The following is a 27,456-nucleotide window of genomic DNA, read 5'->3' on the forward strand; positions in this document are numbered from 1 at the left end:
AAGAAATGGACGCATTTCTGGAAAACCACAATATCGTTCTCAATGGGGAAGCACTGGGAGCCTTTCCCCTAAGATCAGGAACAAGACAGGGATGTCCCCTCTCACCATTGCTATCCAACACAGTACTAGAAGTCCTAGCCTCAGCAATCAGACAACAAAAAGACATTAAAGGCATTCAAATTGGCAAAAAAGAAGTCAAACTCTCCCTCTATTGCATAGTCAATATTTAATCACTATATTGTGAGACAGTTCAGTAGTGGAAGACAAGATTAACATATTGCTTTAAAACATTCTATTACTGGGGGATCCCTGGGTGGCGCAGCGGTCTGGCGCCTGCCTTTGGCCCAGGGCGCGATCCTGGAGACCCGGGATCGAATCCCACGTCGGGCTCCCGGTGCATGGAGCCTGCTTCTCCCTCTGCCTGTGTCTCTGCCTCTCTCTCTCTCTCTCTCTCTCTCTGTGTGACTATCATAAATAAATAAAAATAAAAAAAAACATTCTATTACTTTCTGCATCTGATTACTAATAATAAAAGACACAGCTGTTCTAAACTAAACAGGGATCCCTGGGTGGCGCAGCGGTTTGGCGCCTGCCTTTGGCCCAGGGCGCGATCCTGGAGACCCGGGATCGAATCCCACGTCGGGCTCCCGGTGCATGGAGCCTGCTTCTCCCTCTGCCTGTGTCTCTGCCTCTCTCTCTCTCTCTGTGACTATCATGAATAAATAAATAAAATCTTTAAAAAAAAATAAAAAATAAACTAAACACACTAACAGGTGTAAAGTGCTAATTTGGCATTTTATGTAAAAGTTACTCCTCATTTACTTTTGGAATACTCTAAAATTATACTCTAAGCACAGCTACCAATAACTTGAAGAATTTTTTATACTAACTTGGATTATTCTACTCATTGAAGAAAAGATACACTTATTTCTCCATGAATTCAAGGTTATTTTTAAACAGTACACATCCTGAACTAATTATAATTACCCCAGATGTTTTCCATAAAAATGCTCACACATTTGAACATGGTTTCTTTAGCAACTGTTCTATATCAAATTTACTGCAAAGAGCATCAGAATTATGATGTAACACTGTATCAGATTTGTTATGTTCAAACTACAAATGATAATGACGCTTGAGCTTATAATTTATTTTGACAAGTTTTCAGCTAATCTGTAGCTGTATGTATTTAATCCAAGGTCACCATAAGGAAATTCAATATTTTTATGATAAATCTTCAATAATAACTCACCTAAAGGAAGTCAAAGTAACCATAATTTGTGAATAGCATGTAAATGTAACTATATAGTTTTGACCTTTTTGTTTGTTCTTAAAGCATAATATACTACAATCAACTTAAAATATCTCGAGTAGGGGTGCCCGGGTGGCTCAGTGGTTGGGCGTCTCTCTTTGGTTCAGGGCATGACCCCAGAGTCCCGGGATTGAGTCCTGCATCGGGGTCCCTGCAGGGAGCCTGCTTCTCCCTCTGCCTGTGTCTTTGTCTCTATCTCTCATGAATAAATAAATGGAATCCTTCTTAAAAATATCTCGAGTAAAATAACTCCATTCTAGTAATTTAATACACTTGGATAAATACTTTTAAATATTATAAGATATAACAGTGATATTATGAGACAATTACGTATTCAATGTCAGTGAAGATATGAATGTATTGGTGATAAGAAAGAGCACTGAAATATTTTAATTTGGCAATTATTTTTACTTAATATATAAAACTTGGAGAGGAAATGTTAATGTAGAATATCAAAGGAGTCCAAAGCGTTCCAGTATCTTTCTCTTCTTTTCCTGAAATAAACATATTTGTCAAATTAGCTGGGCTAATTTTTCTAAAGAAAAAGAGGTTCACTAACATTTACAAATACTTAAAGAGTCATTGACACTACGTCTATATTTTGAGATATACCACTTGAGGAAAAACATATAAAATATGTACATATTAATGCTTTAAGACTTTTCTTTGTTAGTTCAGGTACAAATGCAAATAAAATACTCTACAGCTTTGTAGTAAAGGTTTCTCTGTCAAGTCATTTAGTTACAACAGCTTTTCTGGTCCTTCTGGAAACAAGTTATGATCAATGAAAACTATGAGTTTGCTGCTTACACTTTGGAAAGAAACAGAAGAAGCAGAATTTCACATCAAAAGAATAAAGAAAAATCAATTTTACTGTGGAATCTAACAAAGTTTAACTCTGCCTATAATGTGGTAAAACTATGTTATGTAGAAACATAACCATGGGATTTTCTGGTTTGTAACCTAAGTCAAGGTATGTAGCCAATAAACCAAATCATATGATAATGAAACTGTGAATTGTTTATACAGATTTCATAAGACTATCAGTCTTTGTAAACTTAATTACTGTATGTAATGATTTATTCAAGCTATCTTAATCTTTTTTTTTTAATATTTTTTCTTTATTTATTTATGATAGTCACAGAGAGAGAGAGAGAGAGGCAGAGACACAGGCAGAGAGAGAAGCAGGCTCCACGCACTGGGAGCCCGACGTGGGATTCGATCCTGGATCTCCAGGATCGCGCCCTGGGCCAAAGGCAGGCGCCAAACCGCTGCGCCACCCAGGGATCCCTATCTTAATCTTTATCATATTTAATTATCAAGGAAGGAGTTTATTACTTGGAATTGCATAGAATTACATGCTGTGATATACTAACTACAAAAGTACAATGCATACCTTAAAAAAGGATTTTTAAATTCCTTTCCCATACAAGATTATATTTAATTGGTTAATTTTTATTATAACCAGATATACATATTTATTTTGCATTCTTTTGTGTTCATAAGGAAAGGTAGACCAACCAATCTGTATTATTAAAAGAAACAGGTGAAGTAGATATAAAAGAAAAACTAGGAGTAGAAAGAAAAATAGAAACTTCCTTAGAAAACTGAAATTTGAAAACTCGCTAGAGCAGTTAAGTCCAGTAATTCAGGGAAATATAAGACAAAAGGGCAATTTACAGATAAAATGACTTGCAATTCATTAAAGATAGTAGCAACAACAGTTTAATGCCTTAAAAACATCAGCCATTAAAGGAATTACAGGATGAGTGTTTCTAACAATGAAAAGCTACTAAATTTTAAAAACTGATATTGTATGAATTTAGTCAAATTTGTGTTACATTCTTGATTCTTTTTCTAGTATATATTAGTATGGTTAGAATCATGAGGCTCAGGCATAGGGTCTTACATTACACATCACTTGAGTAGCTACTGCACTTCATCTAACAATCAAGTGATGAGTTACAGCTGTGTTCTGAAACATTTCAGGATGGTAAGAAATCAATAAATTCTCTAAATCTCTTTCATAACTCAATAATCTTACTCCATGTATCTCCTCGTTCAATCTTAAAAACTGATATATTTCCTCCAAAACTAGTAGCAAATACATAATCATAATCGTATGTTCAAATGGATTTGAATAAAGTGGTATGTTAAGACTAGCAAAGCTCAACTTCTTTGTTCTATAGAATTTCACCTAAAAATCTGTAAGTATTGATTCTAATTCCTATGACCATGATGTGGCTACCCATCTGGTAAACTGAGGGTGTTAATTATTAAGCCCAACTAGTCTGCTATCCTTCCATCTTCTACTATGCAATATTTCTCAGATGAAGTAAAATTCTTCTCATTCATTCTGTTTTTCAAAACTTCAAATAAAAGTTTGCATTAAACTGTAAATCCTTGTGGAATAATACATAGGAGATTTTATTTAGGAAGGATATATTAGATGCTTAACTTAAAGCCATGGAATGAACTCTCCCCTTCCTTTGCTTGAATGTGAACAGTGCTTAGAAAGGAAACAGAGTGAGGTATGTACAGTGTATGTACAGTGTATGTTACCTCCAATCTCTAGTGAAAAAATTAGTCATAAAACAGTGCTTATAAATATCTTTTTAAAAGTTACATGTTACATATCACATTGTTTTACACCCTAAAACAAAGGCTGTGTCTTTGTTCTCACTGCAAACTTAAATATCTTTATTGCTACCATATAAACAATTCAGTTTCTGATTTCAAAACTGATTAACTTAAATACTGATTAATAGTAAAGGAAATTTGATTATGCTTTAATCGTTACAGTTGAATAAAACAAGACACTCATATTTATAATCATAGACTACTGATGCATATTAATCCATACTACTAATGCATATTAATTCAGCATACTAAAATATTTAAGTAGTAAATAAGGGAATTTTAAAAAACTGGAATCTCATTCTTATGCACATAGTATCAGAAGAGGTCCAAATATTACCTATTAAAAATTAAAAGAGATTTTCAAATTGTTCTACGACTGAGTGGTTTGAATTTTTCCAGATTTTTTAATTTTTTTTTATTTTTTTTAATTTTTATTTATTTATGATAGTCACAGAGAGAGAAAGAGAGAGAGGCAGAGACATAGGCAGAGGGAGAAGCAGGCTCCATGCACCGGAAGCCCGATGTGGGATTCGATCTCGGGTCTCCAGGATCGCGCCATGGGCCAAAGGCAGGCGCCAAACAGCTACGCCACCCAGGGATCCCGAATATTTCCAGATTTTAAAAAATCCATTAAAAATACAAACTCAGATCCTATATATGACATGTTTACACAAAATGGAAGATCTTCAATGTATTAGTTTGGGTGTCAATGGAGAAAGATTAAGAGAGAGGTGGAGAGGGACAACAGACACAGACATTGAAGTAAAAATTTTTGTTTGATCATTTCTGCATACTTTCCAGATTCTTATGATAGTACAATTTAGGAAAGTAGAGTTCTAACAGAGCAACTGCACAACACGGAGAGTGTGCCAAGTTCCCTAAAGGGCTGCAGCGTACGCACACATTGACCCGGGAGTAGCTCGGAGGGGCTCGGATGGCGGATCCGGGGAGAGGGGGCTGCGTGTCCCGGGCGCAGCTCGGAGGCGGCTCCGGCAGACGAGGAGGCTCTGTGCGGAGGGGGATGCGCGGCTCCAGGAGCAACTCGGAGGGTGTCGGGCAGCGGCTTGGCGGAGAGGCGTCTGCGCAGCCGGGAGGGCGAATCCGACAGCGCTGGCCCCGGAGCACTGGGCGCCGGGGACACAGCCCAGGATCCGGCCTCCCCCGGAGACAGGCAGAGGCTGGGAGGGCCCAGGACAGCAAGGACGCTCCTGCCCGGAGCTGAGTAGATCAGGGGCCCCGCCCCCAGAGCATCCAGGCCCTGCAGACTGAGAGCTCCTGAGTTACTGCAGGAGCTGAATCCAGGGCTCCAGAGCTGGCTGCCGCCACGGTGGTTGCTCCTCCTGGGGCCTCAAGGGGTAAACAACCCCCACTGACCGTTGCACCAGGCAGGGGGCAGAGAAGCTCCCCCAAGTGCTAACACCTGAAAATCAGCAAAACAGGCCCCTCCCCCAAAAGACCATTAGACGGACAAGTTCCAGGGAAAGTCAAGGGAATTAAAGTATACAGAATCAGAAGATACTCCCCAGTGTTTTCTTTTCTTTCTTTTTCTTTTTTCTTTTTCTTTTTTTTTTTTTTTGCTTTTTTGCTTGTTGATTTCTGTTTGCTTCCCCCACCGTTTTTTTCCGTTCTTTCTTTTTCTGTCTCTTTTTCTTCTCTTTTTTCTTTCTTTCTTCCTTTTTTCCTTTTTCTTTTTCTCTTTTCTTTCCTTCTATCTCTCTTCTCTTTTTCTCCTTTTCCCAATACAACTTGTTTTTGGCCACTACACAGTGAGAGAAATGACTAGAAGGAAAACCTCACCTCAAAAGAAAGAATCAGAAACAGTCCTCTCTCCCACAGAGTTACAAAATCTGGATTAGAATTCAATGTCAGAAAGCCAATTCAGAAGCACTATTATACAGCTACTGGTGGCTCTAGAAAAAAGCATAAAGGACTCAAGAGACTTCATGACTGCAGAATTTAAATACAATCAGGCAGAAATTAAAAATCAATTGAATGAGATGCAATCCAAACCAGAAGTCCTAACGACGACGGTTAATGAGGAGGAAGAAAGAGTGAGTGACATAGAAGGCAAGTTGATGGCAAAGAGGGAAACGGAGGAAAAAAGAGACAATTAAAAGACCATGAGGTTAGATTAAGGGAAATAAACGACAGCCTGAGGAAGAAAAACCTATGTTTAACTGGTGTTCCCGAGGGCGACGAAAGGGCCAGAGGGCCAGAATATGTATTTGAACAAATCATAGCTGAAAACGTTCCTAATCTGGGAAGGAAAACAGGCATGCAGATCCAGGAAATAGAGAGATCCCCCCATAAAATCAATAAAAACTATTCAACACCTCGACATCTAATAATTAAGCTTGCAAATTCCAAATATAAAGAGAAGATCCTTAAAGCAGCAAGAGACAAGAAATCCCTGAATTTTATGGGGAGGAGTATTAGGGTAACAGCAGACCTGTCCACAGCGACCTGGCAGGCCAGAAAGGGCTGGCGGGATATATTCAGGGTCCTAAATGAGAAGAACATGCAACCAAGAATACTTTATCCAGCAAGGCTCTCATTCAGAATGGAAGGAGAGATAAAGAGCTTCCAAGACAGGCAAGAGCTGAAAGAATACGTGAACTCCAAACCAGCTCTGCAAGAAATTTTAAATTTTAAAATCTTAAAATTCCCCTTTAAGAAGAAGTCCAGTGGAACAATCCACAAAAACAAGGACTGAATAGATATCATGATGACACTAAACTCATATATTTCTTTTTTTTAATATTTTTTTCTTTATTTATTTATGATAGTCACACACACAGAGAGAGAGAGAGAGAGAGAGAGAGAGGCAGAGACACAGGCAGAGGGAGAAGCAGGCTCCATGCACCGGGAGCCCGACGTGGGATTCGATCCCGGGTCTCCAGGATCGCGCCCCGGGCCAAAGGCAGGCGCTAAACCGCTGCGCCACCCAGGGATCCCTAAACTCATATCTTTCAATAGTAACTCTGAACGTGAACGGGCTTAATGACCCCATCAAAAGGCGCAGGGTGTCAGACTGGATAAAAAAGCAGGACTCATCTATTTGCTGTCTACAAGAGACACATTTTAGACAGAAGAACACCTACAGTCTGAAAATAAAATGTTGGAGAACCATTTACCATTAAAATTGAAATATTCAAATTGATCCTCAAAAGAAAGCAGGGGTAGCCATCCTTATATCAGATCAACTAAAATTTACCCCGAAGACTATACTGAGACTTGAAGAGGCCCAATATATCATACTTAAAGGATCTATCCAACAAGAGGACTTAACAATCCGCAATATATATATGCCCCGAATGTGGGAGCTGCCAAATATATCAATCAATTAATAACCAAAGTGAAGAAATACTTAGACAATAATACACTTATCCTTAGTGACTTCAATCTAGCTCTTCCTATACTCGATAGGTCTTCTAAGCACAACATCTCCAAAGAAACGAGAGCTATAAATGATATATGGGACCAGATGGATTTCACAGATTTCTACAGAACTTTACTTCCAAACTCAACTGAATACACATTTTTCTCAAGTGCACCTGGAACTTTCTCCAGAATAGACCACATGCTGGGACAGAAATCGGGTCTGAACTGATACCAAAAGATTGGGATCATCCCCTGCATATTCTCAGACCATAAACCTTGAAATTAGAACTAAATCACAACAAGGAGTTTGGAAGGACTTCAAACACGTGGAGGTTAAGGACCATCCTGTAAAAGATGAAAGGGTCAACCACGAAATTAAGGAAGAATTAAAAAGATTCATGGAAACTAATGAGAATGAAGAAACAACCGTTCAAAATCTTTGGGATGCAGCAAAAGCAGTCCTAAGGGAGAAATACATCGCAATACAAGCATCCATTCAAAACCTGGAAAGAACTCAAATACAAAAGCTAACCTTACACCGAAAGGTGCGAGAGAAAAAAACAGCAAATAGATCCTACACCCAGCAGAAGAAGAGAATAAATAAAGATTCAAGCAGAATTCAATGAAATCGAGACCAGAAGAACTGTGAAACAGATCAACAGGGATCCCTGGGTGGCGCAGAGGTTTGGCGCCTGCCTTTGGCCCAGGGTGCGATCCTGGAGACCCGGGATCGAATCCCACATCGGGCTCCCAGTGCATGGAGCCTGCTTCTCCCTCTGCCTGTGTCTCTGCCTCTCTCTCTCTCTCTGTGACTATCATAAATAAATAAAAATTGAAAAAATAAAAAAAGAAACAGATCAACAAAACCAGGAGTTGGTTCTTTGATAGAATCAATAAGACAGATAAACCATTAGCCAGCCTTATTAACAAGAAGAGAGAGAAGACTCAAATTAATAAAATCATGAATGAGAAAGGAGAGATCACTAACAACACCAAGGAAATACAAACGATTTTGAAAACATATTATGAACAGCTATTCGCCAAAATTAGGCAATCTAAAAGAAATGGGCGCATTCCTGGAAAGCCACAAACTACCAAACTGGAACAGGAAGAAATAGAAAACCTGAACAGGCCAATAACCATGGAGGAAATTGAAGCAGTCATCAAAAACCTCCCAAGACACAGGAGTCTAGGGCCAGATGGCTTCCCAGGGGAATTCTATCAAAAGTTTAAAGAAGAAACCATGCCTATTCTACTAAAGCTGTTTGGAAAGATAGAAAGAGATGGAGTACTTCCAAATTCGTTCTATGAGGCCAGCATCACCTTAATTCCAAAACCAGACACAGACCCCACCAAAAAGAATTACAGACCAATATCCCTGATGAACATGGATGCAAAAATTCTCAACAAGATACTAGCCAATAGGATCCAACAGTACATTAAGAAAATTATTCATCATGACCAAGTAGGATTTATCCCCGGGACACAAGGCTGGTTGAACACTCGTAAAACAATCAATGTGATTCATCATATCAGCAAGAGAAAAACCAAGAAACATAGGATCCTCTCATTACATGCAGAGAACAGCATCCATTCCTGATCAAAACTCTTCAGAGTGTAGGGATAGAAGGAACATTCCTCAACATCTTAAAAGCCATCTACAAGAAGCCCAGAGCAAATATCATTCTCAATGGGGAAGCACTGGGAGCCTTTCCCCTAAGATCAGGAACAAGACAGGGATGTCCACTCTCACCACTGCTATTCAACATAGTACTGAAAGTCCTAGCCTCAGCAATCAGACAACAAAAAGACATTAAAGGCATTCAAATTGGCAAAGAACAAGTCAAACTCTCCCTCTTTGCCGAAGACACGATACTCTACTAGAAACGCCAAAAGTCTACACCCCAAGATTCCTGGAACTCATACAGCAATTTGGTAGCGTGGCAGGATACAAAATCAATGCCCAGATATCAGTGGCATTTCTATACACTAACAATGAGACTGAAGAAAGAGAAATTAAGGAGTCAATCCCATTTACAATTGCACCCAAAAGCATAAGATACCTAGGAATAAACCTAACTAAAGAGGTAAACGATCTATACCCTAAAAACCATAGAACACTTCTGAAAGAAATTATGGAAGACACAAAGAGATGGAAAAATATTCCATGCTCATGGATTGGCAGAATTAACATTGTGAAAATGTCAATGTTACCAGGGAAATTTATACGTTTAAAGCAATCCCTATCAAAATACCATGGACTTTCTTCAGAGAGTTGGAACAAATTAATTTAAGATTTGTGTGGAATCAGAAAAGACCCCGAATAGCCAGGGGAATTTTAAAAAAGAAAACCATGTCTGGGGGCATCACAATGCCAGATTTCAGGATGTACTACAAAGCTGTGGTCATCAAGACAGTGTGGTACTGGCACAAAAACAGACCCATAGATCAATGGAACAGAATAGAGAACCCAGAAGTGGACCCTGAACTTTATGGTCAACGAATATTCGATAAAAGAGGAAAGACTATCCATTGGAAGAAAGACAGCCTCTTCAACATATGGTGCTGGGAAAATTGGACATCCTCATGCAGAAGAATGAAACTAGTCCACTGTCTTGCACCAGACACAAAGATGAACTCAAAATGGATGAAAGATCTAAATGTGAGACAGGATTCCATCAAAATCCTAGAGGACACAGGCAACACCCTTTTTGAACTCAGCCACAGTAACTTCTTGCAAGATACATCCACGAAGGCAAAAGAAACAAAAGCAAAAATTTACTATTGGGACTTCATCAAGATAAGAAGCTTTTGCACAGCAAAGGATACAGTCAACAAAATTCAAAGACAGCTTACAGAATGGGAGAAGATATTTGCAAATGATGTATCAGATAAGGGGCTAGTTTCCAAGATCTATAAAGAACTTCTTAAACTCAACTCCAAAGAAACAAACCATCCAATCATGAAATGGGCAAAAGACATGAACAGAAATCTCACAGAGGAAGACATAGACATGGGCAACATGCACATGAGAAAAAGCTCTGCATCACTTGCCATCAAGGAAAAACAAATCAAAATCACAATGAGATACCACCTCACACCAGTGAGGTTGGGGAAAAGTAACAAGGCAGGAAACAACAAATATTGGAGAGGATGTGGAGAAAAGGGAACCCTCTTACACTGTTGGTAGGAATGTGAACTGGTGCAGCCACTCTGGAAAACTGTGTGGAGGTTCCTCAAAGAGTTAAAAATAGACGTGCCCTACGACCTAGCAATTTCACTGTTGGGGATTTACCCCAAAGATGCAGATGCAATGAAACACCGGGACACCTGCACCCCGATTTTATAGCAGCCATGTCCACAATAGCCACACTGTGGAAGGAGCCTCGGTGTCCATCGAAAGATGAATGGATAAAGAAGATGTGGCTTATGTATACAATGGAATATTACTCAGTCATTAGAAACGACAAATACCCACCATTTGCTTCAACGTCGATGGAACTGGAGGGTATTATGCTGAGTGAAGTAAGTCAGTCGGAGAAGGACAAACATTATATGTTCTCATTCATTTGTGGAATATAAATAATAGTGAAAGATAATACAAGGGAAGGGAGAAGAAATGTGTGGGAAATATCAGAAAGTGAGACAGAACATGAAGACTCTTAACTCTGAAAAAAAAAAAGACTCCTATCTCTGGGAAACGAACTAGGGGTGGTGGAAGGGAAGGAGGGCGGGGGGTGGGGGTGAATGTGTGACAGGCACTGAGGAGAGCAGTTGACGGGATGAGCATGGGGTGTTATAATGTATGTTGGCAAATTGAACATCAATAACAAATTTATTATTAAAAAAAGAAGAAGAAGAAAAAACAAAATAAATAATGTATGTGTAATGTGAAAAAAATTAAAATTAAAATTAAAAAAAGGAATAAGCAGGGTGAGCTGCAGAGGGAGAGGGCGAAGCAGGCTCCCCACAGAGCAGGGAGACCAGTGGAGGTCTCAAAGCAAGGCCCCTGGGAACATGGCCTGACCTGAAAGTAGGGGCCTCACTGACTGAGCCACCCAGTGCCCTACCTTGATCTTATCGTTCATCCGAGTGGTCGAAATGTGGGTGGATCCATTCATCCCATGCGGCGGCCATGAACATGTCACATCTAACCAACTGTGGACATGGCGTGCCTAGGACAGGTAGATTGACTGTCTAACACTCTGATTAGAATTGAGACTGAGACAGTGTATCTACTGTATTCTTCCAATGATCTTAGTGCTTAGAAATGTGTCTGCAATCCTAGGCGCTTTATCTCTATTCTTGGAGAAAGGAATCCCAACCAGAACTTTCCATCTACTGAGTGGAACTTGAGCTGCTCTGCCTTCCTCCAGTGACCTCTGATCTGGGCACATGAAGGACAAGGAACAGGGCCAGTTAGATGGAATCCCAGAAGTCTTTTGCAAACAGGAAAACGGCCTGCTTTCCACGTGCTTCTGTGCACCCAGGGTGCCACAGGCCCATGAGGCTTGATGTGGAGAGCTTCTTCGCTGGCGAGAGACAGCTGCTCCACAGGAAGATGCCCAGCAGCCCTATCGACAAGGTTAGGCAGCAGAGAATTCTAGGCCATGTTTTCTGCTGTGATTGCCCACAGTAGCTCCATGAGGTTCATCCTCTTCCACAGCCCTTCTCAGAGGAGGAAAAGGAAGCTCAGAGAGGAGCAGTGACATTCCCAAAACATGCCAGTAGTAGAGGCAAGCCTCAGGCCCTGTGCTATGTATGGGGTGGTCACTCACCTGTGGAGCTGCTGGCCCAGGACCCTTTGGGCTTCGCTGAACACCTGGTAGACAGGGAAAACGACTGCGTTTTCTGAGAGGCTCCTCTTCTGGAAGGATCGCAGCAGGGACTGTACAAAAGTATCCATTCTGCCTTTGCGGTGAGTCCTCATGCTCCAGGCCTCATCTGTGGTCAGGGTGGATGATTCCTTTCCACACCAGAGGCACAAGGAGGGGCACTGTAGTCAGCTTCCAAGCCACAAGCCACTGGGAAGATCAGAGTCTGGCGCTCAGCCCAGAGACACCCATCCCCTCAGGAAGTTGTACAGGAAAAAGAATTTCAGGACCCACAGAGAAAAAGGTTTTAGGCTTCAAAGTACCATTGGTTGGTTGGGACGCAGGGTAGAGCAATGGAAACTTCCACACACATGAATAGCTGAGCAACACTCGCATTCTCTCAACTCAGAGCTTTTATGAAGACGAGTATTCCATGGAGTCATCCATAAACATCCAACTGCAGATAGAACACAGAGGGTTAGCACCTCAATTTTGCTCAACATCCCATAAATGGGGCCTGAAAAGAGACCACAGCATGGGCTGCATGGCATTTCCCCTAAGCTGATGTACCTTAATCTGTACCTGACATAGGGAGGAAGGAGCAGGGGAGAACACCTCTTTCGGCAGGCCCCAGGGGAGCCAGTTTTTTCTAGTCTGGGTGCTTGGCTTACCCTGATCATCTCTGGGTCCTGACTTTCACCATGAATGGGACTTGTTCTCAGCCCAGACTGGCCATTCTTGTAGTCGGTGGCCTGATGCACCTGTGCTTCTCGGGGGTAGATGGAGTAATTGAACGCTTGGAGCAACTCATCCAAGATTTCCTGTGTGGATCTCCACAAAAAAGACAGAGCCAGCCACTTGGGTCAGGCGGCATCAGAGGGCATCCACCCAAACTGGACATCCAGGATATGGCAGATCTAGCAACTTAAACAGTCTGTGGGGACACCCACGGTGCTCCTTGCAGCACGGCAGACATGGCAAGAGAATGCCATCATGTCAAGTGCCAAGGGCCTTCAATGGCTGAATCACTGTGGCAGACGGCCCCATTGATGGAGTACTACGAGTACCTCTACGGACACAGTTCATGACCCGTTGGGCCTGTAATTATCTGATGTGTTCTGGCACATGACACCTTAGGGATAAATATATGAAATGGCTTCATCCCACCCTTTTTTTTGTCTGAAAACACCCACTTTAGTGTGATTTTTTGTGAGGCCTGCAGACGTTGTGCAACGACAGTGGAGCTGCGTTCTACACAGGATACCTGGGGCGCGTGGGTGAAATAAGGAAAATGGTAGTGAAACGCAAAGACACTCAGTGCTCTGAGTGAAAAACAAACCACCCCCACTCCTCAAAAGCATGAAATCTATTCTGCACCATTCCAACCTAGGGGAACAGTGCCTTATCACCTCAGATGTAGCCGGAGGTTAGCAGTGGAGGTTCAGGTCTCTTTGCATTGGGCCTGTGCGACACTCGTGTGGAAACACTACGGGAGGGCCCCAGGTTTATCTCCATGTTTGTGTGGTGGCCATCTTGCTGTGGAGAACCCTCTTCCCATTCTCACCTCAGAACAGCACTGTGCCTTGTTTGCCTGGTACACCTGATCATTGTCTAGGGAGTTAGAAGAGTTGAAGCCACAGAACATCTCCTCCAAGATCTCCTGGGTGCAGCTCTGCAAATACAGTGCCCCGTATGTACAGGGCCAAGAGACATTAGGGTACTCCCTCCACATCACAACAAGGGGACATCCCCTTTAGAAATCGTGTTCTCTGCTTCACATCACAGGGGCATCTGAAGGGACATCTGGAAATGAGAACCCAGATGAAAGACACTCTTGTGCTCATGGCTTACATACTTGAAGTTGAGCTTAGCCCTCAGCACTCACCTTCTCATCTTGCCTACTATGACCTGGTGTCTGAACACCAAAGATGTGTCAGGCTTACAAACCGTGACACCTGGTTTCTGCCCAGGAAGGGCATGTTCCTCTCCTCTGTCCCCTCCTCACACACACAAACACACACACACACATACACACACACACATACACACACAGTCTCAAACAACACACCGTCTTACATGGATGAAAACGGAAACACACTCAATGAGGGTTAAAGAGGTGCGAGCCCCCTCAGCTGAGATTACAGTGTGGCCTGCTCTCCATTGGCCTCCCCCAAGGTGCCTTGTGGTACCTGTTGAAGTCTCCCGCACATAACCAGAAGCTTTTGAAAGAGGGCCGAACTGACGTCCATAGTGGCATGAACATCTCTCTTTCTGGACTCTCCTAAGCCAAGAGCCACTGAAAGTAGGGCAACAGCAACAGAACAAATTTTTCTCTAGTTAAGTGAGCTGGAAAGAGGGACATTGTTCAATGCAGCTTCCTGGTTACCAGAGTTCTAAATCCGTTACACGCTTGTCCCCAAGGAAGTGATGTCACATTTTCAAGATTCCAGCCCGTGGGCCCCTCCCTTCAGTCAGACCTATCCAGAGCCCCTTCTTGGCAGATGACTGCTTGCCCCTCGTTATCTTGTAAACTTTACATCCGCAGCCAAAAATGCCATAGCTAGAACTCTCTGAAAATGCAAGGAAGGTCCTACTTTTCTGGACACGGAGCTGAATTCAGACCTCATTTTCTGTGCTTGCCTTTCCAGATCTGTGACCTATCTAACCCACCGTGTCTCTCATATCGACAGGATCCCAACCTGCACAGTGATCGGATAGTCAGAATCATCTTCCTAGGGACATCATTGGGGGTCTATGAATGATATCTGCAATGCACGTGAGCTGGTGCCCTGTGTATCTGAGGCGCAAATTTTCAGGATGGTGGATTGACATGAATAGGTGAGATGTGGCATGGAGTACCAGTGAAAGTGGCCTGGGTTCCACTGTTTTCACTTGACCTCCGGCCTCATTTCAATGGGGGCACCATGATGGGGTGGGAATGCTCTAAGATGCAGACATGGTGATCTTCTGTAGTCAAACCATCCAATTTTTCCTGTTCTATTTTGAATGAGACAGAGGTGCCTCTTTCTGGGCTCTGGGGGTCACAGCCTTCACCATGGCTCCCAGCGATAATGACCTGTGGCATAAATATCCCTGTGTCACTCCGAGGTGCTTCATGACTGGTTCCTGACCAACACAATACATCCAACTCAATGGCATGTCATATCTAATTTCCAAATTGATCTATGTTTAAGGTTAGGGTTAGGCCTCAGGGTTAGGGTTGCGTTAAGCTTCAGGGTTAGGTTTAGGATTAGGGGTTAGGGTGAGAGTTAGGGTTAGGTTTCAGGTTTAGGGTTAGGGTAAGGAGTTGGATTAGGGTTAGGCCTCAGGTTAGGGTGAGGGTTAGGCCTCAGGTTTAGGGGTGAGAGTTAGGCCTCAGGGTTAGAGTTAGGGGTTAGGCTGAGGGGTTAGGGTTAGGGGTTAGACCTAGGGATTAGGGCTAGGTTTAGTGTTTAGGGTTAGGGTGAGGTTTAGGCCTGGGGTCAGTGTTAGGGTTAAGCCTAAGGGTTAGGGTTCAGGTTTAGGCCTCAGGGTTAGGCCTCAGGGTTAGGTTAGGGTTAGGCCTCAGGATTAGGCCTAGTGTTAGTCCTCATGGTTAGGCCTTAGGGTTAGTTTTTGGCCTAGGGTCAGGGTTAGAGTTAGGCCTTAGTGTTACGGTATAGGCTTAGGCCACAGGGTTAGGCCTCAGGGTTAGGCCTAGGGGTTAGGCCTAGGGGTTAGGCCTCGGGGTTAGGCCTAGGGGTTAGGTCTCAGGGTTAGGCCTCAGGGTTAGGGTTTAGGGTTAGCCCTCATGTTTAGGTTTAGGGGTTAGCCGGAGGCGTTAGTGTTAGGGGTTAGTCCTAGGGGTTATGGTTATGATTAGGGTTTAGGGTTAGGGTTAAGGTTAGCACTGGGGTCCGTGTTAGCATTAGGACTAAGGGTTAGGGTTTAGGTTGAGGCCTCAGGGTTAGGCTTCAGGGTTAGGCCTTAGGTTTAGGGTTAGGCCTCTGGCTTAGGCCCCAGGGTTAGGCCTTAGGGTTCGGCCTCAGATTTAGGCCTCAGGATTAGGTTTAGGACTCAGGGTTAGGGTAAGACTTAGGCCTCAGGATTAGGATTTAAGTTTAGGCCTCAGGGTTACAGTTATGGGTTAGGGTCAGTGTTAGGCCTCAGGGTTAGGGGTTAGGACTCAGTGTTAGGGTTAGGGTTAGGCCTCAGGTTGAAGGGTTAGGACTCAGGGTTAGAGTTAGGGTTTGCCCTTAGAGTTAGGCCTCAGATTTAGGGTTAGGGTCTGGGTTAGGGTCAGGGATAGGCCTCAGGGTTAGGGTTAGGGTTAGGGATAATCCTCAGGGTTAAGCCTCAGGGATAGGGTAAGGGTTAAGCCTCAGTGTTAGGGTCAGGGTTAGAGTAAGGGTTAGGGTCAGGGTTAGGCCTCAGGGTTAGCCTCAGGGATAGGGTCAGGATTAGGCCTCAGGGTTAGGGATCAGGGTTAGGAAATGTCATGCTTAGGCCTTATCCTACATTCCCTGTGCGGATCTCTACAAAAATGACAGAACCAGCTGCTTGGGTCAGGAGGCATCAGAGGGCTTCCACCCAAACTGGACTTCCAGTATATGGCAGATCTAGAAACTTAAACAGTCTGTGGGGACACCCAAGGTGCTCCTTGCAGCACAGCAGACATGGCAAGAGAATGCCATCATGTCAAGTGCCAAGGGGCTTCAATGGCTGAATCACTGTGTCAGATGGCCCCATTGATGGAGTACTACGAGGACCTCTATGGACACAGCTCATGACCCGTTGGGCCTACAATGATCTGATGTGTTCTGGTCATGACACTTTAGAGATAAACATAGAGAATGGCTTCATCCCACCCTTCTTTTTGTCTTACATCACCCACTTTAGTGTGATCTTTTGTGAGGCCTGCAGACGTTGTGCAACGACAGTTGAGCTGCGTTCTACACAGGATACCTGGGGTGCGTGGGTGAAATAAGGAAAATGGTAGTGAAACGCAAAGACACTCATTGCTCTGAGTGAAAAAAACAAACCACCCCCACTCCTCAAGAGCAAGAAATCTATTCTGCACCTTTCCAACTTAAGAGAACAGTGTCTTATCACCTCAGATGTAGCTGGAGGTTAGGGGTGGAGGTTCAGGTCTCTTTGCATTTGGGCCTGTGGGGCACTAGTGTGGAAACACTACGCGAGGGCCCCAGGTTTCTCTACATGTTTGTGTGGGGGCCATCCCTCTGTGGAGAACCCTCTTCCCATTCTCACCTCAGATCAGCAGTGCTCCTTGTTTGCTTGGTGCACCTGATCATTGTCTAGGGAGTTAGAAGAGTTGAAGCTGGGATCCCTGGCTGGTGCAGCGGTTTAGCGCCTGCCTTTGGCCCAGGGCGGGATCCTGGAGACCTGGGATCGAATCCCATGTCGGGCTCCCGGTGCATGGAGCCTGCTTCTCCCTCTGCCTATGTCTCTTCCTTTCTCTCTCTCTCTCTCTGTGATTATCATAAATAAATAAAAATTAAAAAAAAAAGAAGAGTTGAAGCCACAGAACATCTCCTCCAAGATGCAAGGCATCTCCTCCAAGGGTGCAGCTCTGCAAATACAGTGCCCTGTATGTACAAGGCCAAGAGACATTAGGGTACTCTCTCCACAACACAAGGGGACATCCCCTTTAGAAATCGTATTCTCTGCTTCACATCACAGGGGCAGCTGAGGGACATCTGGCAAGGAGAAGCCAGATGAAAGACACTCCTGCGCTCATGACTTACATACTTGAAGTTGAGCTTGACCCTCAGCACTCACCTTCTCATCTTGCCTGCTATGACCTGGCGTCTGAACACCAAAGATGTGTCAGGCTTCCAAACCGTGGCAGCTGGTTTCTGCCCAGGAAGGGCATGTTCCTCTCCTCTATCCCCTCTATACACACACACACACACACACACACACACACACAGTCTCCAACACACACACCTCTTACACATACACAAACTGATACACACTCAATGAGGGCTAAACAGGTGCGAGCCCCCTCAGCTGAGATTACAGTGTGGTCTGCTCTCCATTGGCCTCCCCCAAGGTGCCTTGTGGTACCTGTTGAAGTCTCCTGCACATAACCAGAAGCTTTGGAAAGAGGGCCGAACTGACGTCCATAGCGGCATGAACATCTCTCTTTCTGGACTCTCCTAAGCCAAGAGCCACTGAAAGTAGGGCAACAGCAACAGAAGGTCTTGTTCTCCTGACCGGCTCCAGTTAAGTGTGCTGGAAAGAGGGACATTGTTCAATGCAGCTTCCTGGTTACCAGAGTTCTAAATCCGTAACACGCTTGTCCCCAAGGAAGTGACGTCACTTTTTCAAGATTCCAGCCCGTGGGCCCCTCCCTTCAGTCAGACCTATCCAGAGCCCCTTCTTGGCATATGACTGCTTGCCCCACGTTATCTCGTTAACTTTACATCCTCAGCCAAAAATATCATAGCCACAACTCTCTGAAAATGCAAAGAAGGTCCTATTTTTCTGGACACGGAGCTGAATTCAGACCTTTCTTTCTGTGCTTGCCTTCCCAGATCTGTGACCTATCTAACCCACCGTGTCTCTCATATAGTTCATAGGTTCCCAACTTGCACAGTGATAGAAGAATCAGAATCTTCTTCCTAGGGACATCATCGGGGGTCTATGAATGATATCTGCAATGCACGTGAGCTGGTGCCCTGCGTATCTGAGGTGCAAATTTTCAGGATGGTGGATTGACATGAAGAGGTGAGATGTGACATGGAGTACCAGTTAAAGTGGCCTGGGTTCCACTGTTTTCACTTGACCTCCGGCCTCATTTCAATGGGGACACCATGATGGGGTGGGAATGCTCTAAGATGCAGACATGGTGATCTTCTGTAGTCAAACCATCCAATTTTTCCTGTTCTATTTTGAATGAGACAGAGGTGCCTCTTTCTGGGCTCTGGGGGTCACAGCCTTCACCATGGCTCCCAGCGATAATGACCTGTGGCATAAATATCCCTGTGTCACCCTGAGGTGCTTCATGACTGGTTCCTGAGCAACACAATACATCCAACTCAATGGCATGTCACATCTAATTTCCAAATTGATGTATGTTTAAGGTTAGGGTTAGGCCTCAAGTTTAGGGTGAGGGTTAGGCCTCAGGTTTAAGGATGAGGGTTAGGCCTCAGGGTTAGGGTTAGGGGCTAGGCTGAGGGGTTAGGGTTAGGGGTTACACCTAGGGGTTAGGTTTAGGGTTAGGGTTTAGGTTTAGGATTAGTGTGAGGCTGGGGGTCAGTTTTAGGGTTAAGCCTAAGGGTTAGGGTTTAGGTTTAGGCCTTCGGGTTAGGCCTCAGGGTTAGGGTTAGGGTTATGCCTCAAGGTTAGGCCTCAGGATTAGGCCTCAGTGTTAGGCTTCAGGGTTAGTCCTAAGGGTTAGTTTTAGGCCTAGGGTCAGGGTTAGGGTTAGGCTTCAGGGTTATGGTTTAGGGTTAGGCCTCAGGGTTAGACCTAGGGGTTAGGCCTCAGGGTTAGGCTCAGGGTTGGGGTTCATTTTAGGGTTAGGTTTAGAGTTAGGGTCAGGGTTAGGGTTAGGGTTAGGGTTAGTCTCAGGGTCAAGGTTAGGGTCAGGGTCAGGGTTAGGGTTAGAGTTATGCACCAGGGTTAGGGTTAGGGTAAGGGGTTAGGGTTAGGGTTAGGGTTATGGCTCAGGGTTAGGGTTAGGTTTATGCCTCAGGGTTAGGATTTAGGGTTAGGTCAAGGCGTTAGTGTTGGTGTTAGGCCTTGGGTCAGGGTTCGGATTAAGGTAAGGTGTTAAGGTTAGTGTTAGGGTTAGGCCTCACGGTTAGGGTTATGTTTAGGCCTCAGGGTTAGGGGTTAGGTTTAGGCCCCATGGTTACGCCTTTGGGTTAGGTCTCAGGTTTATGTCTCAGGATATGGTTTAAGACTCAGGGTTAGGGTAAGAGTTAGGCCTCCGGGTTAATATTTAGGTTTAGACCTCAGGGTTATGGTTTGGGTTAGGGTCAGTGTAAGGCCTCAGGGTTAGGGGTTAAGACTCAGTGTTAGGGTTAGGGTTAGGCCTCAGGGTTTGGGTAAGAGTTATGCCTCAGGGTTAGGGTTTAGGGTTAGGCCGACGGGTTAGGGTTGGGTTTAGACCTTGGGGTCAAGGTTAGGATTAAGTAAGGTATTAAGGTTAATGTTAGGGTGTGGCCTCACAGTTAGGGTTATGGTTAGGCCTCAGGGTTAGGGGTTAGGTTTAGGCCTCAGGGTTAGGGTTTAGGGTTAGGCAACATGGTTAGGTTTAGGGGTTAACCAGAGGGGTTAGGGTTATGGATTAGTCCTAGGGGTTATGGTTATGTTTAGGGTTTAGGGTTAGGGTTAGGGTTAGGGTTACCACTGGGGTTAGTGTTAGGATTAGGACTAAGGGTTAGGGTTGAGGTTTAGGCCTCAGGGTTAGGCCTCAGTGTTAGGCCTTAGGTTTTGGGTTAGGGAGGGGCCTCAGGCCTAGGCCCCAGGATTAGGCCTTAGGTTTAGGCCTCAGGGTTAGGTTTAGGACTCAGGGTTAGGGTAAGAGTCAGCCTCAGGGTTAGGATTTATGTTTAGGCCTCGGAGTTACGGTTTCGGGTTAGGGTCAGTGTTAGGCCTCAGGGTGATGGGTTAGGACTCAGTGTTAGGGATAGGGTTAGGCCTCAGGGTTAGGGGTTAAGCCTCAGGGTTAGAGTTAGGGTTAGGCCTTAGGGTTAGTCCTCAGAGTTACGGTTAGGGTCTGGGTTAGGGTCAGGGTTAGGCCTCAGGGTTAAGCCTGAGTTAGGCCGAGGGTTTAGGGTTAGTGTTAAGCCTCACGGTAAGGCCTCAGGGTTAGGCCTCAGGGATAGGCCTCAGGGATAGGCCTTAGGGTTAGATTTAGGCCTCAGGGTGATGGTTAGGGTTAGGCTTCAGGGTTAGGGTTTAGGTTTAGGCCTCAGGGTTAGGCCAAGTTTTTTGGCCTCAATGTTAGGGGTTAGGGTTAGGGTTAGGCTTCAGGGTTAGGGGTTTAGGTTAGGCCTCAGGGTTAGGTCTCACGGTTAGGGTTAGGTTTAGGGTTAGGGTTAGGGTTAGATTTAGGTTCAGGGTCAGGGTTAGGGTTAGGGTTATGGCAGTGTTAGGGTTAGGGTTAGGGCCAGGGTTAGGTTCAGGGTCAGAGTTAGGGTCAAGTTTAGGGTTAGGGTCAGTTTTAGGGTTAGGGTCAGGTTCAGGTTCAGGTTTAGGATCAGGGTCAGTGTTATTGTTAAGGTTAGGGTTAGGCCTCAGGGTTAGTGGTTAGGGTTAGGCCTCAGGGTTAGGGTTAGTGTTCTGCCTCAGGTTTAGGGATTAGGTTTAGCCCTCTGGGTTAAGGGTTAGGGTTAGTCCTCATGGTTAGGGTTAGGGGTTAGGCCTAGGGGTTAGAGTTAGGATTAGGGTTAAGGGTTAGGGTTAGGTTTAGGCCTCAGGTTTAAGCCTCAGCATTAGGCCTCAGTTTTAGGCCTCAGGGTTAGATTTAGGACTCAGGGTTAAGCCTAGGGTTTAGGCCCCAGGGTTGGGTCTCATGGTTAGTTTTAGGCCTCAGGGTTAGGGTTTAGGTTTAAGCCTCAGGGTCAGGAGTGGGGTTAGGCCTCATGGTTAGGGTTTAGTGTTAGGGTTAGTGTTAGGTCTGGGGCTTAGGGGTTATTGTTAGGCCCCAGGGTTAGGCCTCAGGGTTAGGGGTTAGGGTTAGGGTTAAGGTTAGTGTTCGGGTCAGGATCGGGGTCAAGGCCAGGGTCAGGGTCAGGGTTAGGTGTATGGTTTGGCCTCAGGGATAGAGTTTAGATTTAGGCCTCAGTGTTAGGCCTAGGGGTTAGGCCTCAGGTTTAGGGTTAGGCCTTAGCGTTAGGCCTCAGAGTTAGACTTCAGGGTTAGGTTTAGGCCTTAGGGTTAGGGTTAGGCCTCAGGGATAGGGTTTTATTTTTAGGCCTCATTGTTAAGCCTAGGGCTTAAGCCTCAGGGTTAGGGGTTAGGGTTAGGGTTAGGCCTCAGAGTTTGGGATTAGGGTTAGGGTTAGGCCTCAGGGTTAGGGTTATTATTAGGGTTAGGTTTAGGGTCAGGGTCAGATTTCAGTTTAGGGTCAGGGTTAGGTTTAGGGTGGGTTAGGGTCAGGGTTAGAGTTAGAGTCAGGTTCAGGGTTAGGGTGAGGGTTAGGGTCAGGATTAGGGGTAGGGTCAGGGTCAGGGTTAGGGTTAGGGTCATGGTCAGGGTTAGGGTTAGGGTCAGGGTTAGGTTTAGTGTTAGGGCAAGGGTTTGAGTTAGGCTTCGGGGTTAAGGTTAGCATAAAAGGTTAGGTTACGTTTAGGGTTCAGGCTTCAGGTTTAGGGTTAGGGTCAGGCCTCAGTGTTAGCGGTGAGAGTTAGGCCTCAGGGTTAGGATTTGGGGTTAGGCCTCATGGTTTGCGTTAAGAATTAGACCTCAGGGTTAGGTCTCAGGTTTAGGCCTCAGGGTTAGGACTCAGGGTTAGGCCTCAGGGTTAGGGTTAGGGTTAAGGCCGAGGGCTTAGTGTTAGGGGTGAGGCCTAGGGGTTAGGATTAGGGTTAGGGTTTAGGGTAAGGGTGAGGGTTAGGCCTGCGTTCAGTGTTAGGGTTAAGCCTAAGGTTTAGGGTTTAGGTTTAGACCTCAGGGTTAGGATTCAGGGTTAGGCCTCAGGATTAGGCCTCAGTGTTAGCCCTTAGATTTAGGCCTTAGGGTTAGATTTAGGCCTCAGAGTTAGGGTTAGGGTTGGGATTCAGGGTTAGGTTTTAGGTTTAGGCCTCAGGGTTAGGCCTCAGGGTTAGGCCTCAGTGTTTGGGATTACAGTTAGGGTTAGGGTTAGGCCTCAGGATTGGGGATTAGGTTTAGGCCTCGGGGTTAGGCCTCAGGTTTAGGGTTCGGGTTCGGTTTAGGGTTAGGGTTAGGTTTAGGGTCAGAGTCAAGGTTAGGGATAGGATCAGGGTTAGGTTTAGGGTTAGGGTTAGGGTTTGGGTGAGGGTCAGGTTTAGGTTTAGGCTCAGGGTCATGGTTAGGGTTAGGGTTAGGATTAGGCCTCAGGGTTAGCTTTAGGGTTAGGCTGAGGTGTTAGGCCTCGGGGTTAAGTTTAGGCCTCAGGGTTAGGGGTTAGGGTAAGGCTTCAGGGTTAGGGTTTATGTTTCGGCCTCAGGGTTAAGACTAGGAGTTAGGCGTCAGGGTTAGGGTTTAGAATTAGGGTTAGGGTTAGGCCTCAGGGTTAAGGTGAGGGTTAGGCCTCAGGCTTAGGACTCAGGGTTAGTCCTCAGGGTTAGGGTTAGGTTAGGCCTCAGTATTAGGGTTAATGCTTAAGCCTCAGGGTTTGGGTTGGGGGTTAGGCCTCAGGGTTAAGACTCAGGTTTAGGACTCAGGGTTAGTGTTTAGGTTTAGGCCTTAGGGTTAGGACTAAGAGTTAGGCCTCAGGGTTAGGGTTTAGGGTTAGGCCTCAGGGTAAGTCCTCAGGTTTAGGCCTCAGGGTTAGGTTTAAGACCCAAAGTTAATGTAACGGTTAGGCCTCAGGGTTAGGGTTTAGGTTTAGGGCTAATGGTTAGGCCTAGGGGTAGGCCTCAGGGTGAAACCTCAGGGTTAGGTTTAGGCCTCAGGTTTAGGGGTTAGGGTAAGGCTCAGGGTTAGGGCTAGGAGTTAGGCGTCAGGGTTAGGGTTTAGGGTTAGGGTTAGGGTTAGGCCTCAGGGTTAAGGTGAGGGTTAGGCCTCAGGATTAGGCCTCAGGGTTAGTTCTCAGGGTTAGGGTTAGGGTAGGCCTCAGTATTAGGGTTATGTGTTAGGCCTCAGCGTTTGGGTTAAGGGTTAGGCCACAGGGTTCAGGTTATGGGTTAGGGTCAGGGTAAAGCCTCAGGGTTAGGTGTTAGGCCTCAGTGTTAGGGTTAGGTTTAGGCCTCATGGTTAGGGTGAGGTGTTAGCCCGATGGATTAGGGTTAGGGGTTAGGCCTGGGGGTTACGGTAGGATTAGGGTTTAGGGTTAGGTTTAGGGTTAGGCCTGGGGTCAGTGTTAGGATTAGGACGAACCGTTAGGGTTTAGGTTTTGGGTTACACCTCAGGGTTAGGCCTCAGGGTTAGGGTTTAGGTTTAGGCCTCAGGGGAGGCCTAGGCGTTAGGCCTCAGGGTTAGGGGTTAGGGTTAGTGTTAGGGTTAGGCCTCAGGGTTATGGGTTAGGTTAGGCCTCAGGGTTATGGGTTAGGGTTAGGCCTCAGGGTTAGGCCTCAGTTTTAGGGTAATGGTTAGGATTAGGTTTAGGGTTAGGATCAGAGTCAGTGTAAGGTTTAGGGTAGGGTTAGGGTTAGGGTCAGGGTTAGGGTCAGGGTCAGGGTTAGGTTAAGGGTCAGGGTCAGGGTTAGGGTCAGGGTTAGGTGTAGGGTCACGGTTAAGGTTAGGCTCAGGATCAGGGTTAGGGTTAGGCCTCAGGGTTAGGGGTCTGGGTTAGCGTTAGGGTCAGGGTTAAGCCTCAGGGTAAGTGTCAGGGTTAGGACCAGTGTTAGGGTTAGGGTTAGGCCTCAGGATTAGGCCTCAGGTTTAGGCTTCAGGGTTAGACCTCAGGGTGAGGTTTAGGCTTCAGGGTTATGGTTAGGTTTAGGCCTCAGAGTTAGGATTTAGGTTTAGCCCTCAAGGTTAGGCCTAGGTGTTAGGCCTCAGGTTTAGGTGTTAGGGTAGGCCTCAGGTTAGCGATTAGGGTTAGGCCTCAGGGTTAGGGCTCACGGTAAGGCCAAAGGGTTAGGGTCCGGGTCAGGGTCAGGGTTTGGGTCAGGGTCGAGATAAGGGTCAGGGTCAGGGTAGCGTCAGGGTTAGGGTTAGGGTCATGGTTAGGGTTAGGGTCAGGGTCAGGGTTAGGGTCAGGGTCAGGGTTAGGGTCAAGGTTAGTGTTAGGGTCATGGTTAGGTTTAGTATAAGGGTCTGGGTTAGGGTCGGGGTCAGCGATAGGGTTAAGGTTAAGGTTAGGGTTAGGCTTAGGCTTCAGGGTTAGGGGTTAGTGTTAGTGTCAGGGTCAGGGTTAGGCCTCAGGGTAAGGCCTCAGGGTTAGGTCTCACGGTTAGGTTTAGGCCTCAGGGTTAGGGTTAGTGTTAGGCCTCAGGGATAGGGTTTAGGTTTAGGCCTCAGTGTTAGGCCTAGGTGTTCAGACTCAGGGTTAGGGGTTAGGGTTAGGGTAGGCCTCAGGGTCTGGGGTTAAGGTAGGGTTAGGCCTCAGGGTTAGGTTTAAGCCTCAGGGTTGGCTTAGGGCTAGGCCTCAGGGATAGGGTTCAGGCCTCAGGGTTAGGGTTAGTGTTAGGGCTCAGGGATAGGTTTTAAGTTTAGGCCTCAGTGTTAGGCTTTGGGGTTAGGCCTCAGGGTTAGTGATTAGTGTTAGGGTTAGGCCTCAGGGTTTGGGGTTAGGGTTAGGGTTAGGCCTCAGTGTTAGGGTTAGAGTTAAGGTTAGGGTTAGGGTCAAAGTCAGAGTTAGGGTTAGGGTGAGGGTTATGTTTAGGCTTAGGGTTAGGGTTACTGTTAGGGTAAGGGGTTAGGATTAGGGTTAGGTTTCAGGCCTCAAGGTTAGGGTTAGGGTTATGCCTCAGTGTTAGCAGTTAGGGTTAGGCCTCAGGGTTAGGGGTTAGGTTTAGGCCTCAGGGTTAGGGGTTAGGGTTAGGTCTCAGGGTTAGGGTTAGGGGTTAGGCCAAGGGTTTAGGGTTAGGGAGTAGGCCTAGGGGTTGGGGTAAGGGTTAGGGTTTAGCGTCAGTGTTAGGGTTAGGCCTGGGGTTTGTGTTATGGTTAGGCCTAAGGGTTAGGTGTCAGGGTTAGGGTCAGGGTCGTAGTTAGCCTCATCCTAGATTTTCTGTGCGGATCTCTACAAAAAAAGACAGAGCCAGCTACTTGGGTCAGGATTCAGAGGGCTCCCACCCAAACTGGGCTTCCAGGTATGACAGATCAAGCAACTTAAACAGCCTGTGGGGACACACAAGGTTCTCCTTGCAGCACAGGAGACATGGCAAGAGAATGGCATCATGTCAAGTGCCAAGGGCCTTGAATGGCTGAATCACTGTGGCAGACGGCCCCATTGATGGAGTACTACGAGGACCACTAAGGACATAGCTCATGACCCGTTGGACCTATAATGATCTGATGTATTCAGGCACATGACACCTTACAGATAAACATAGAGAATGGCTTCATCCCACTTTTCCTTTTGTCTTAAATCACCGTCTTCAGTGTGATCTTTTGTGAGGCCTGCAGACATTGTGCAACGACAGTGGTGCTGCATTCTACACAGGACACCTGGGGCACGTGTGTGAAATAAGGAAAATGGTAGTGAAACGCAAAGACACTCAGTGCTCTGAGTGAAAAAAAAACAAACCACTCGCACTCCTCAAAAGCATGAAATCTATTCTGCACCTTTCCAATCTAGGGGAACAGTGTCTTATCACCTCAGACACAGCCGGAGGTTAGGGGTGGATGCTCAGGTCTCTTTGCGTTTGGGCCTGTGTGGCACTCGTGTGGAAACACTACGGGAGGGCCCCAGGTTTATCTCCATGTTCGTTGGTGGCCATCTCTCTGTGGAGAACCCTCTTCCCATTCTCACCTCAGAACAGCACTGCTCCTTGTTTGCCTGGAGCACCCTATCATTGTCTAGGGAGTTAGAAGAGTTGAAGCCACAGAACATCTCCTCCAAGATCTCCTGGGTGCAGCTCTGCAAATACAGTGCCCCATATGTACAGGGCCAAGAGATATTAAGGTACTCCTTCCACAACACAACAAGGGAACATCCCCTTTAGAAATCGTGTTCTCGGCTTCACATCACAAGGGCAGCTGAGGGACATCTGGCAAGGAGAAGCCAGTTGAAAGACACTCTTGCGCTCATGACTTAACATACTTGTAGTTGAGCTTGGCCCTCAGCACTCATCTTCTCATCTTGCCTGCTATGACCTGGAGTCTGAACACCAAAGATGTGTCAGGCTTCCAAACCGTGGCAGCTGGTTTATACCCAGGAAGGGCATGTTCCTCTCCTCTATCCCCTCTACACACACACACACACACACACACACACACATGCACAATCTCACATTAACACACCCTTTTACACATACACAAATGGACACACACCCAATGAGGGTGAAAGAGGTGCGAGCCCGCTCAGCTGAGATTACAGTGTGGTCTGCACTCCATTAGCCTCCCACAAGGTGCCTTGTGGTACCTGTTGAAGACTCCCACACATAACCAGAAGCTTTGGAAAGAGGGCCGAACTGACGTCCATAGCGGCATAAACATCTCTCTTTCTGGACTCTCCTAAGCCAAGAGCCACTGAAAGTAGGGCAACAGCAACAGAAGGTCTTGTTC

General features: G+C 45.7%; 1 long non-coding RNA gene across 6 annotated transcripts; it reads right to left on the reverse strand.

Annotated features, from left to right (window-relative positions):
- Positions 1-1,707: 1,707 nt before the first annotated feature.
- On the reverse strand, positions 1,708-27,456 carry LOC119869004. 6 transcript variants are annotated; one of them, XR_005386765.1, is made up of 5 exons: positions 27,314-27,456; positions 18,214-18,381; positions 13,712-13,819; positions 12,112-12,604; positions 1,708-1,806 (listed from the first exon to the last, which is right to left on the reverse strand). It is a non-coding gene; the product is annotated as an uncharacterized LOC119869004 (long non-coding RNA). The 6 variants fall into 6 exon arrangements; XR_005386763.1 differs by having other exon boundaries at positions 12,819-13,819; XR_005386764.1 differs by lacking the exon at positions 27,314-27,456 and adding an exon at positions 26,702-26,830 and having other exon boundaries at positions 12,819-13,819.

This window comes from Canis lupus, unplaced genomic scaffold, assembly GCF_011100685.1.
Source record: "Canis lupus familiaris isolate Mischka breed German Shepherd unplaced genomic scaffold, alternate assembly UU_Cfam_GSD_1.0 chrUn_S1451H1635, whole genome shotgun sequence".
NCBI classification, from domain to species: Eukaryota; Metazoa; Chordata; class Mammalia; order Carnivora; family Canidae; genus Canis; species Canis lupus.